This window comes from Mustela putorius, unplaced genomic scaffold (assembly GCF_011764305.1).
Source record: "Mustela putorius furo isolate JIRA1106 unplaced genomic scaffold, ASM1176430v1.1 tig00003834_pilon_pilon_pilon, whole genome shotgun sequence".
NCBI classification, from domain to species: Eukaryota; Metazoa; Chordata; class Mammalia; order Carnivora; family Mustelidae; genus Mustela; species Mustela putorius.
Window position 1 is genome coordinate 65,901,672 of NW_025421987.1, and position 13,946 is coordinate 65,915,617.

The following is a 13,946-nucleotide window of genomic DNA, read 5'->3' on the forward strand; positions in this document are numbered from 1 at the left end:
TTTTTTGCATATTTGTTTGTTGTTGTTTTTCATTACTATTTGCTTGAAGTATCTCTTCTAATCCTTTCACTCTCACTCTGTATGTACCTTTAAGAATGACTTGAGTCTTTTATAGTCAGTGTGTTATTGAATTTTGTATTTTTATCCATTCATTCTATACTTTTGTATTAGGGAATTTAATTATTTATATTTAATATAATTACTGATAATAAGGACTTACTACTGCCATTTTGATAATTTTTTGTGGATGTTTATAGATCCATTTTTTCCCTTTCTTCTTATCCTACTCGGTGTATGTGTGTGCTTCTGTGTATGTGTTTTGAAGTCTTTGTATCAGTACGTTTTGACTGTTTTAACATGTTATTTTGTGTAATTACTATAGGTTTTTCCCTTGTGTTTACCAATAGGCTTATATTCAACAAAATCTAAAAATTATGAAACCTTTTTTTTCAACTGATGATAACTTAATTTCAATGGCATCCCTAGTTTTACACTTTTACTTATCTTCTTCATCACATTTTGAGTTATGTGAGTAACTCATTGTTATTACTCATTGTAATAATAACTCATTGTTATTACTAGGGTCATTTTTAGTACATTTTTGAACTTTTATTTACCTATTTTTTTAAAATATGTTTACCATTACCAGTGAATTTTATACTAACTTCTTATATTTTTGTGATGTAATTAGTGTCATTTTACTTCCACTCAAAGAACTCCCTTTAGCATTTCCTGTAAGGCAAGTATAATGGTTATACACTTCCTCCAATTTAGTTTGTTTGGGCAATTATAGCATTCTTGGTTGATAAATTTTTTTTTCTTTCAATATTTTGATTATAAAACTTCATTTTATCCTGGCTTAACAAGTTTCTGTTGAGAAATTTACTGAAATCTGAATGAGGGTTCCTTTATATATCTGCTCTTTTTTCTCTTGCTGCTTTCTAAATTATTCTTTGTTTTTAATTTTTGACAGTTTAATTATAATATATCTCAGTTTAGTTCTATTTATGTTCAACCTATTTGGGATCTTTAGACCTCATGGGGCTATGTGTCCATTTCTCTCCCCAGGCTTGAGAAGTTTCAGTCAACATTGCTTTAAATGTACTTTCTCTCTTTTTCTTCTCTGTCTGGTATTTCCATAAAATAGATAGTGATTTTATTGATTGTGTCCTAAAATTCCCAAAGCTTTCTTCTTTCTTTTCATTCTCTTCTTTATAGAACTCTAACTGGAACATTTCAAATGTTCTGTCTTCTAGTTCAATGATTTTTTTTTAAGTTTTTATTTATTTATTTGACAGAGATGAAAGAGAGAGAGCACAAATAGGGAGAAGGGCAGGCAGAGGGAGGGAGAAGCAGGCTCCCTCCTGAGCAGGAAGCCAAGTGCAGGGCTTGATCCCAGAACCTTGGGATCATAACCTGAGCTGAAAGCAGATGTTTAACCACTGAGCCACCAGGTACCCCTCAGTCAGTGATTCTTTCTTCAAGTCTGATTTTGAAGATCTTGTTTGAATTCTTCAGTTTAGTTACTGAATTTTTCAACTCTAGGATTTCTGTGTGTTTTTTTTTTTTTTAATGGTTTCAGTTTCTTTATTGAACTTTTTGTTCTGTCCATGCTTTTTTTTTCTAATTGTATTTTAATTGTCCCTGTGTTTTTATAGTTCCCTAAACTTTAAGAGAATATATTGCATTTTTGACAGTTCATACTTCTCTATTCCTTTAGAGCCAATTATTGGAGGTTTATTACTTTGGTTGTGCCATGCTTATCTGACTTTTATGATCCTGTTTATTATGTTGGTATCTGCACATTTGAGTAAGCAGTCTCCTATTACAGACCTTACAGGTTCACTTTGGCAGAGATAGCTTTGTTTCTCGACATGTCTGTTGTAATGTCCTTGGGCAGGAAGGCTTGCTATTCAGGTCTATATTTTGGTGACAATGCAGCCTGAGCTCTGAGGTTGGGATGGGAGTACCACTCATTATGAACAGTTTGATAGGACTGATGGATTGGTTCCCCACCCAAATGAAGCCATAGAATTGACTCCATGATTTCCTGGATTTTTTGATCAGGCTTTCTAGCTGGTCAGGACTGGGTACCATATTCAGCAATAGGCAAGACTATGAATTAGCTCCCCTTCCCTGATAGAATAGCAGTAAGATTTCCAGGACCTGCATTGCTCATTGTTTGGGAGCATACATTAGGCAAGACTGTGTACTGAATTTCCTGGTGAGATGGAGCTTCCTGTTTTGCTCTGCAGGTGGCATAAGCCATCAGCTGTACTCTTTGTTCAGGTGCCCTGTATGCTGGGCTGTTGTACAGGTTACATGGATTCCAATGTGCTCTGGTTTGTTTCCCTTATGAAGCAATCTGAAGGATCTATTTAACAATGGGTAAGACTGTGAATTAATTTCACTGCTTATGCCAGGGAGAACTGCCTCCAAAGCTGGCAAGGCTCTTTTACTGTGGTCTTGACTTGTTTCTACCCACTCTCCAGGTTCCTAGACTGAATGGGGCCACTGACCTTGCTCTGAGTGACTCACTATCTCTCTCAGTTTCTCTGCTCCAATGTTGCTGGGCTATGTAGCTTTCAGGTATTGCAGCCAGGTTTTCTGGTCAGGCAGAGCTGACCCCTTTAGTGATAGGTAAGGTTTTGAATTAGCTACCCTGCCTAAGCTGGGACAGACCAGGTTCCAGGGCCTGGCTCTTTGTCTGAAGACCAAAATCAGGCAGTGCACCCTGCCAAGTTTCCTGGCCAGACTGTCTCACTGTCTTGACTCTGCAGATGAGCGAAGGTGGTGGTTGGAACTACCTGGGCATTGTAGATAGGAACTCAGTCTGCCAAAATCTGGTTATTGCAAGGCTCTATCTCTTCCTTCACACTTTGATTCCCAGTGTTAGCCTGCAGATTCTCACACAGTCCTTATGGAATAAGACTAGATTAGAAGCTCCCAAGAAGTGACCCATAACACTGGGAAGTTAAATGTCCACCTTGGCCTCTCTTTTCCCACTGGTACCTTAGGATCAGGGGAGACCAGTCACTGTGGTGCTGCACCAGCCTGGGGGTAAGGCAATTTTGTCAGCATCTAGTCACTCCACCTACCCTTTTAATGTGATTTGTCTTGGTCTCTGTGGTACTAAGGACTACCTTAGCCTTACCCCAGTATTCCAGGATTTTCTCAGTTGTGCCTTGTCCATGAATGGTTGTTAGTTGTTGTTCTTGTGAGGAAAAGCAAAGCTGGGAATAACTTATGTTGCCATCTTGGTAACATTACTCCTCTAGTACTTTTCATTCATTGGTGCCTCTCTCTATTATTGGACAGAAACATTAAACTATTATTTGCATTAATTTGGCATGGTGTATTTGGTTTAGAGGGCTATTTCACGTTTTCTCCTTGGGCTCAAAATCTGTACATTTATAAGTATTTCATTTATCTTTATATATGGTACACTGCCTGGCTACTACCTGAAAAACATATGAAATAATGTATCTCATCAAGAAGAGCAAATATTTCAAGACCATGCTTGAGTACTTCAGTCTGTTTTGATTTTCAGTTATTTTAGTAGCCTTTCATATGCACACTCAAAGATCTCTTTCAGAAGTATCTTGAAATAGTAATGGTAAAGGTAGCTTCTTGAAGCTTGAATCAAGGTCCTTCTTTTAAGATACAAGTATGCATGAGAGCCTAGAAGGGGCACTTATGCAAGTGTATTGTATAAATTGCAAAATTGACTTACTCTATGCTCATCCATGAATTTTGTAAATCAAGCGGAACCAAGTGTGGGGGAAAAGAAACTTTAATAGTTCTCTACTTTAAGGTCCTTTCCCTTTAGCTCCTGGAGGAAATGGTAACCCCTTTTTGGTGTTTAACAAACAAACAAAAATGAACAATAGGAAAACAAAATACATATGCACATGTATGTTGATCTTTCTAACTTGTGAACCAATCAAGCACAGATAATTCTGAAAGCATGTACGATAATCGAAAAGAAAATCTGGTGAGTTTGCTTTAACTCTTTATTCACTCTCACTTAAAGTCATGAAGCTTCTAAAAGATCAGAAACTCGTTTTTAATGGATAGTCAACTACCACTGGAAAGTAGGGCAGGAAGACTTACACTCTGTAAATTTTTAGAGAGACAGATAATGGGTTTCCAGCTGCTTGAGATTAGGATCAAATATTTGTGTGCAAGATAATTTCACTTGCTTTTGGTGCGGAGGGTATAGAATAGTGTTTGTTGGCATTGTAACAGCATCTTTGTGCTGTAGGTGCATTTCATAGTGACTCCCTTTGACTGTGGTCCTTCTGAATGACTTCATAAAGTAATTTTTAAGTAGTTTACACATACTTCAAAGTTGAAAACTGAATTACTAAAAAGAGTGAGATTTTTTTTTTCTAAAAGTCTTCTAAAGTAAAATTCCAAATAGACACTAATCAACATTAACAAAAAAATGGATAAATAATAGAATGACCAAGGACTTTTTTAAAATTTCTAAATTGAAATAGCTAGATGCAATAGAACATGTCCTGAACATGACTTGGGTTTAATACTGGAAGCACTCAAAGTATAAAAGACTCTATTATTACCTCTTTCAAAGAGTCAAAAACAGAATCCTATATCATTTTTGCTTTATTATCAATTATAGTGTCATTGCTTACTCTCTTACCTCACCAGCCCTTTACCTCCAATGGTTCAACCATCTTCATATAAACAGAGTTAAACAGAGCAACTCCAGATTGCATGAAGTTAACTAGGACATTCTGAACTGATATTGCCAGCCAGAATAGAGCTAAATTCTAATGACTCATCACAGTGCAGCTTTTGTAGAAAAGAAGGCTTTGCTTCTCCCTAAAACAAGAGTGGTTTTCAAGAACTCTAACTAAACCCATTTTTATTTCACAGTAGTTCTTTCCAGTCTGCCTTCAACCTTCAATGTACAATGTCTATGTGTATTTATTTTTCTGTATTCAATAATATGGTGATAGATGCATTGTTTTTACTCTCTCACTTTTTATTTATTTATTTATTATTTATTTATTTATTTATTTATTTTTATTTCACATTATTAAATACTTCTTAAAAGCTTGATTTTAATCAGCCTGAGCTGCCATAACAAAATATCACAGTTTGGATAGCTCAAATAACAGATAATTATCCTTTCACAGTTCTGGACATTAGAATTCCAAGATCCTGGTACCAGCAGAGCTGATTCCTGGTATAACTTACCTTCTTGGTTTTCAGATAGCTACCTTCTTGTATTAGGAGGGACCTTTTTTTTTTTTTTTTTTAAGATTTTATTTATTTATTTGACTGAGAGAGTGATCACAAGTAGGCAGAGGGGGAGGGGAAAGCAGGCCCCCTGCTGAGCAGGGAGCTTGATGCAGGGCTACATCCCTGGATCTTGAGATCCTGACCTGAGCCAAGGCAGAGGCTGAACTCAGTGAGCCAGCCAGGCACCCCAGGAGTGACTGGGTTTTGAATCACAGTGGGGACTTTTGGGTGAATTCTGATGAATTGAAGACCTTGAACTTCCTTTGAGTTTCTTTTGTGGGCAGAAATAGCAGAATCCTTCCAAGTCAAGGAATTAGCTAAGTATTGTTTATTATTCCCCCAAGGCCTGACAGTAGCTTTTTAGGTGGATGCCAGTTCTCAGTTCCTACCTCCATTACTTTTCCCTGTACTTAGACTTACAACTAGATGCAACAGACCACAAAAGGATGACTACAGAACCAATCTGACTAGATGCACCAGATACAACAAATTACAAAATTTTATCAAGGTATATGGCACAGCCTGATGAATGCAGGTGGGAATAAGTCTAAGAGTACTATACAAGAGATGAAAAAAAGTGTATTGTTAGATCTGGCTGAATTTACTGATATGGTTACACTGACCAAAAGACCCTAAACAATATTGAATTAACAATAGTGAATGCATAATTTGGAATATGTGAAAGTAGCTCTAACACTTTACTTATTTGCTTAAATAAAACCTGGACTCAATAGTGACCTGCATTAAATGAAGTTGAGATTTCAGAACATAACTGTTTTACTCTAAAGGGAAAATCTAAAGGTTTAAGGAGATGGGTATACTTATAAGTTTATTATGTAGGATCTCCCTATCCTTAATTCTGTCACCTGGGACTATCCAGAGGATGTGTCCTTCACCAATACCTTGAGCAATATATTTCTTTGAAAAACATCACCATCACTGGAAAAGCTCTATATTTATTTGCTGTTATCTGCAAGCTGAAGATTACAGTTGAAGATACTGTCATTGCAGTGAGTTCTCAGACCTAAGTGGTATGATGGGATCCCAGGGCTGCAGATACTGCTTAATGATCAGAAGATATATGAGCATGATCATCATAAGGGACAATAGGATTTGCAGTAATCAGAATATTTTGACACAGATCTTTGCTAGGGACTAACTGATTATAGGGACACTAGGTTTGAGATACATGAGTATTTCCTTGTAAGCATGATCATTAAAGGAGCAACAGGGTTTGTAGTAATCAGAATATTTTGACATAGATCTTTGCTAGGTACTAATTGATTATAGGGACACTATGTTTGACATACAGGAGTATTTCCTTAAAATCAAGTGGGAAAACCTCAGTTTACTCAATTCCCAGACTTGAGCCAATTTAAGAACTAAACTATGAAATTGGAGTCAAATAAATTGTTTTAAGTATATGGCTTTGGGCTATGCATCAAAGTCATTAGCTTTAATTAACAACTTTCCAGACAATAGGATTAGCTGAAAGGAAATCTAGGGCAAGAAGGCTCTCTTTAAGGTTGGTTTACATATCATATCTTCTCATATTCCATTGGCTTGAAATACTGTCATGGCAGTATCTTACTGCTCAGGAAATTTGAGGAGGTAATCTATAGCTGAGAAGCTATTTGCCTATTCAAACTTCAAGAAATCTATTCCTGAAAACAAGAATAATGAGTAATGAATGAAAAATGGCAGTATCTTTTAAATCTTTTTCTAAGATTTATTTTTTTTTTAATTTATTTGAGAGAGAGAGACAGAGAGAATGACAGCTAGGGAAGTTGCAGAGGGAGAGGGGAAGAGAGAATCTCAAGAAGATCTGGCACAGGACTCCATTTCACAACCCTGAGATTGTGACTTGAGTCAAAACCAAGAGTCAGATGCTTAACCAACTCAAGGTGTCTGTCTGTTAAATCTTTAATAGTGTTTCCCTCCCTCCCCATTTTACTTTTTTGTTTTTTATTTAAATTAATATAGCTTAATAACTTCCTTTGTACTAATACTACTAATCACTGCCTACTTGATATAACAAATATATTTAGAATCCTGAATCATAAATTTTGAATAATACAGATTCTTTGCAAATATATTAAGTAAAGACTATTATGAATTTTTGGAAATAATCTAAAGCATATCCTAGTAAATATCAGAGTTGAACTTATAGAACCACTTCTTCTGGAGCACCTGGGTGGTTTAGTTGTTAAGCACTTGCCTTCGGCTCAGGTCATGATCTGAGGACCAAGTCCTGCATTTGTCTCCCTGCTCAGTGGGAAGCCTGCTTCTCTCTCTCCCACTCTCCCTATTTGTGTTCCCTCTCTCACTGTCTCTCTCTCTCTCTCTGTCAAATGAATAAATAGAATCTTAAAAAAACATAGAATCAGTTTTTCTAATAATGATGATAGATAATAGAAATGACTAACAAGAGATAATAGAATTCTTCTTCTCCAAGAACTAAATGGCAGATGATATCAGTGCTGCTGAGGGGCCCTGGAATGGGAGGCCACTGCAGGGTTTGGCAGTGGTATCCAGGGCCTGGATAGGGGCTGCTGCTGAGGTGGCAGAGCTCAAAGAAGGTCAAGGACAAGGGGTAGATCCCCATTACCAAGTGGGCCACCTGGTTAAGAATATAAAGATCAAGTTCCTGGAGATCTGTTTCTTCTCTCTGCCCCTCAAGGAATTTGAGATCATTGACTTTCCTGGGAGATATTCCTCAAGGATAAAGTTTGGAAGGTTATGCCTATGCAAAAGCAGACCCAGGCTGGCATTTATTACCATCAGAGATTTCAATGGGCATATTGGTCTAGGTGTTAAATGTTCTAAGGAGGTAGCCACTGCCATCCATGGGGACATCATACTGGCTAAGTTTTCCATCACCCTCTGCAGTGAGGCTTCTGTGGTAACAAGATCACCTAGCTCCACACTTTCACATGCAAGGTGATCAGCCACTATGGCTCTGTGCTGGTGTGCCTTGTCCTTAACCCAGGGGCACTGGCATTGTCCAAGAAGTTACTGATGATGGCCAATATTGACAACTGCTACACTTTAGCCAGAGGCTGAACTGGCATCCTGGGCAATTACACCAAAGCCACTTTTGATGCCATTTCCAAGACTTACAGCTATCTCATCCCTCACCTCTGGAAGGGGATTGTGGTCGCCAAGTGTCCCCAGCAGGAATTCACTGACCGTCTTGTAAAGACCTACAACAGAGTTTCCATGTAGAGTACACAGGCTCCAACTGTGGCCACCAAATAGTTGTATATAAGTATAAATAACTAAAACAAATAAATAATTGTGAAAATTTAAAAATACATATGATAAGGATCCAAAAACACACATGGGATGAAACTAATACAGTAGTATAAAATGAAAACAAAGAGTAAGTGTTCAGGATAAGAGCTTAGGAGAAAAAAAAAAGATCAGTATAAACTTCAGTGTTCTGTAGTAAAGCATTTCTTTCAGCATGCTGTTATTTCTGTCAGCTTCTAAAAACAAACAGAAGGTACTATTCAATTTGTTATTCTAAAATGTATTTCAAAATTTAATATATTTTTAACATGCATTACAAAAATTTCTAGGATATATTCCAAATTAACATGTCCAAACTTGAAGTCTAGCCTACTGACCTTGTCATCGTCATCTCAATAAAGGTTAACTCTAGGTTTCCAGTCACTCATGACAAATATTTGGGCAGCCAAATTGATTTTTCTTTTCCATCTCCTCTGTCACTGATCCATAGACAACATTTTTTTTCTCTGACTTCAGAATAAGTCTGAAATATGATCACTTACCAATACTTTCACAGCATTAAAATGGAACAAATTACCCATATGACTAATACCATGAATGATTCAAATGAATATGCTGAATGTGAGAACATGAAAACAAAACAGTACACACTGTGCAATTTTATTTATAAGATGTCCTAAAACTAGTCTATGGTTTAAAAAGTGATTTTCTCTATCTGGAATGCTGACTGAGAAGAAATAAGACAGAAAATTCTAATGGAAATTTTCTATTGGAAATTTTTCTAATGGAATTTTTCTATTGATAGGTATATAGTTTAGCCAGGTATACATTATTAAAAATTCATTGGATTTTAATATTAAAATGTGTTCACTCACTAAATGCAAATTTTACATAAAACAATGGGAACAAGTATTTAATTTCTAAGTTTGCTTTTCACATGATTATGGATAAAAAATCCTAAAACTACTATTTGTTATGCTAGGCTTAAGCAAATGAATAAACATACTGAGGATGATAAAACTTGTATTTCTCAATGTGGAGCAAGGAGTTAAAGATATGGAAAATGAAGGCGCTAGAAGAAACTTGGGTTGTTGCTTTGAATTAGAGATGTCTGTATAGATACACACAAACATACATATATGCATGTATACCTTATACTCACACACACAACTGTATGTTTCCTTTTATATCTGTTTATGCAGAAGAGTTAAAAACAATGCTACACCAGTGACAATGAGCACATGTAAATAAATAATGGTTTCTAAATAAAATTCCTCACTAAATTAACCAAGGGAAATAGTCGGTTTCAGGGTGTGGCTTGTAAAGTAGAAAATAAACCTAGTACTGATTTTTATACTGGAGAGTCAGGAAATAATTAAAGAATTATAGGACCACGTCACAAGGAGACACAAAACTTAAAGAGGCTTCCACTGGCCAAATTGGGGAGAAGTCAGGCATCAAAATACATAATAATAATCCATTGAATGAAATTAAAAATCATAAACTTTATACTGATACATTAAATATCACAAAAAAGAAAATCTCTTTATTAAAATAGAGGCTGAAGAATATAGAAGGAATATTGAAACTGGAAAATCATCAATGGATGTTAAACTATTTATTGGAATATTGATAAGAGGATATTAAAATATATTTATAGTTTTTCTCAAACAATTTTAATTAGAAAAAGAAAAAAATAGTATTTACAGAGTAACCTGACAGGCACAACTTTCAGTGATTAATATTTAACATCACCAATATTGGAAAATCTTAAAGAAATCCCACCCCACATATGTAACTTAAACACAGTCATGGAAAAATGTCAGAAGCACACAAATTAAGGGGTATTCCATCTACATTTTTTTAAAAAATTAACATATACTATATTATTTGTTTCAGGGGTACAAGTCTGTGATTCATCACTTACACAATTCACAGCATTCACCATAGCACATACCCTCCCCAAAGTCCATCCCCTGACCACCACCACATCCCTCCTGTCCACCCCCATCCCCTCTAGCAGCACTCAGTTTTTTTCCTGAGATCAAGATCTCTTATGGTTTGTTTCCCTCTCTGGTTTCATCTTTTTTTTTTCATTTTTCCCTCTCTTCTTCTATGATCTTATGTCTTGTTTCTCAAATTTCTCATATCAATGAGATCATATGATAGTAGCATTTCTCTAACTTATTTTGCTTAGCATAATACCCTCTGGTTCCAGACATGTCATTGCCGGTGCAAAGATTTCATTTTTGATGGCTGAATAATATTCCTCTGTGTGTGTGTGTGTGTGTGTGTGTGTGTGTGTGTAATCTTCCTTATCCTTTCATCTGTTGATTGACATCTAGACTCTTACCATAGTTTGGCTATTGTGGACATTGCTTCTACAAATATTAGGGTGCACATGCTCCTTCAGATCTTATCTTTCTATCTTTAGGGTAAATACATAGTAGTGTGATTGCCACGTTGAAGGATAGTTCTATTTTCAACTTTTTGAGGACCCTTCATACTGTTTTCCAGATTGGCTGTACAGTTTGTATTCCCCCTAACAGTGTAGGAGAATTTCTCCTTCTCCATATGTTGCCAAAATCTTTCATTTCCTGACTTGTTAATTTTAGCTATTCTGATGGGTGTGAGGTGGTAACTCACTGTGGTTTTGATTTGGATTTCCCTGATGCCAGATGATGTTGAATACTTTTTCTTGTGTCTGTTTGCCTTTTTTTGTCTTCATTGCAGAAATGTCTATTCATGTCTTCTGCCCATTTCTTGACTGGATTATTGTTTGGGTGTGGAATTTGGAAAGTTCTTTACAGATTTTAGATACCGTCCTTTATCTGATATGTCATTTGCAAATATCTTCTCCCATTCTGACAGTTGTTTTTTGGTTTTGTTGACTCTTTCCTTTGCTGTGCAAAGGCTTTTGATCTTTATGAAGTCCCAATAATTCATTTTTGCCCTTGCTTCCCTTGCCTTGGTGATGTTTCTAGGAAGAAGTTGCTGTGGCTGAGGTTGAAGAGGTTGCTGCCTGTATTCTCCTCAAGGATTTTGATGGACTCTTGTCTTACATTGAGGACTTTCATCTACTTTGAGTCTATTTTTGTGTGTGATATAAGGAAATGGTCCAGTTTCATTCTTCTGCATGTGGCTGTCCAATTTTCCCAAAACCATTTGTTGAAGAGACTCTTTTTTTCCATTGGACATTCTTTCATGCTTTATCTAAGATTAGTTGACCATAGACTTTAGAGTCCATTTCTGGGCTTTCTATTCTGTTCCATTGATCTATGGTCTGTTTTTGTGCCAGTACCATACTGTCTTGTTGATTAGAGCTTTGTAATAAAGTTTGAAATCTGGAACTATGATGCCACCAACTTTGGTTTTCTTTTTCAACATTACTCTGGCTATCCAGAGTCTTTTTGAGTTACATATAAATTTCAGGATTATTTGTTCCATTTCTCTGAAAAAAAATGATAGTACTTTTATAGGGATTACATTAAATGTGTAGATTGCTTTAGATAGCCCAGACGTTTTCAGAATATTTGTTCTTCCAATCCATGAGCATGAAACGTATTTCCATTTCTTTGTGTCTTCCTCAATTTCTCTCTGGAGTACTTTATAGTTTTCTGAGTACAGATTATTTGCCTCTTTGGTTATATTTAATCCTAGGTATCTTACAGTTTTGGGTGCAATTGTAAATGGGGTTGAATCCTTAATTTCTTTTTCTTCTGTCTTGTTATTGATGTATAGAAATGCAACTGATTTCTGTGCATTGATTTTATATCCTGACACTTTACTGAATTCATGTACGAGGTCTAGCAGTTTTGGAATGGAGTCTTAGGTTTTCAATCCATGGCATCATGTACTCTGCAAAGAGTGAGAGTTTGGCTTCTTCTCAACTGATTTGGATGCCTTTTATTTCTTTTTGTTGACTGATTGCTGAGGCCAGGACTTCTAGTACTATGTGGAATAGCAGTGGTATTAATGGACATCCATGCCAATGTTCCTGACCTTAGGGGAAAAACACTCAGTTTTTCCTCTTTCAGAATGATATTTGCTGTGGGGTTTTTCATAGATGGCTTTGATGATATTGAGGTATGTATCCTCTATCCCACACTGTGAAGAGTTTTGATCAAGAAAGGATGTGATACTTTGTCAAATGCTTTTTCAGCATCTATTGGTAATATCATATGGTTCTTGTTCTTTCTTTTATTAATGTATTGTATCACATTGATTGATTTGCATATGTTGAACCAAACTTGCAGCCCAGGAATAAATCCCACTTGGTCATGGTGAATAATCCTTTTAATGTACTGTTGGGTCCTATTGGCTTATATTTTGGTGAGGATTTTTACATCCATGTTCATCAGGGATATTAATCTGTAATTATCCTTTTTGATGGGGTCTTTGGTTTTGGGATCAAGGTAATGCTGGCCTCATAAAATGAGTTTGGAAGTTTTCCTTTCATTTCTATTTTTTCGAACAGTTTAAGGAGAATAGGTATGAATTATTCTTTAAATGTTTGGTAGCATTCCTCTGGGAAGCCATCTGGCCCCAGACTCTTGTTTCTTGGGAGATTTTTGATGACTGCTTCCATCTCCTTGCTGGTTATGAGTCTGTTCAGGTTTTCTATTTCTTCCTGGTTCAGTTTTAGTAGTTTGTTTGTCTCTAAGAATGCATCCATTTCTTCCACATGGTCAAATTTGCTGGCATATTGTTGCTCATAATATGTTTTTATTATTGTTTGTTTCTTTTTGTTTTGTTTTGAATTCTTTCTGATACCCTGTGTTTTTTATTGGGGCATTTAGCCCATTTACATGCAGGGTAACTATGAATCTAGTGCAATTATATTGCCTGTAAGGTGACTGTTATACTGTGTATTGCCTCTATTCCTTTCTGGTCAATGTTACTTTTAGGCTCTCTCTCTTTGCCTAGAGGACCCCTTTCAATATTTCCTGTAGGGCTGGTTTGGTGTTTGCAAATTCTTTTAGTTTTTGTTTGTCCTGGATGCTTTTTGTTTCTCCTTCTATTTTCAGTGTCAGCCTAGCTGGTTATAATATTCTTAGCTGCATATTTTTCTCATTTAGTGTTCTGAATATATCATGCCAGTCCTTTCTGGACTGCCAAGTCTCTGTAGATAGGTCTGCTGCCTATTAAATATTTCTACCTTTGTAGGTTACAGATTGCTTGCCTGAGCTGCTTTCAGTATTTTCTCTTTGTCTCTGTGACTTGTAAGTTTTATTATTAAATGATGGGCTGTTAACCTATTTTTATTGATTTTGATGGGGGTTCTCTCTGCCTCCTGGATTTAATGCCTGTTTCCTTCCCCAAATTAGGGATATTCTCTTCTGTAATTTGTGCTGATATACATTCTTCCCATTTCTTTCTTTCTTTCTTCTCCTGGGATTCCAATTATTCTAATACTGTTTCATCTT

The 13,946-nt window shown here is 36.1% G+C and overlaps 1 pseudogene; it reads left to right on the forward strand.

Annotated features, from left to right (window-relative positions):
- The first annotated feature begins 7,729 nt into the window (after positions 1 to 7,729).
- On the forward strand, positions 7,730 to 8,493 carry LOC123394316 (annotated as a pseudogene).
- The last annotated feature ends 5,453 nt before the right edge of the window (positions 8,494 to 13,946 follow it).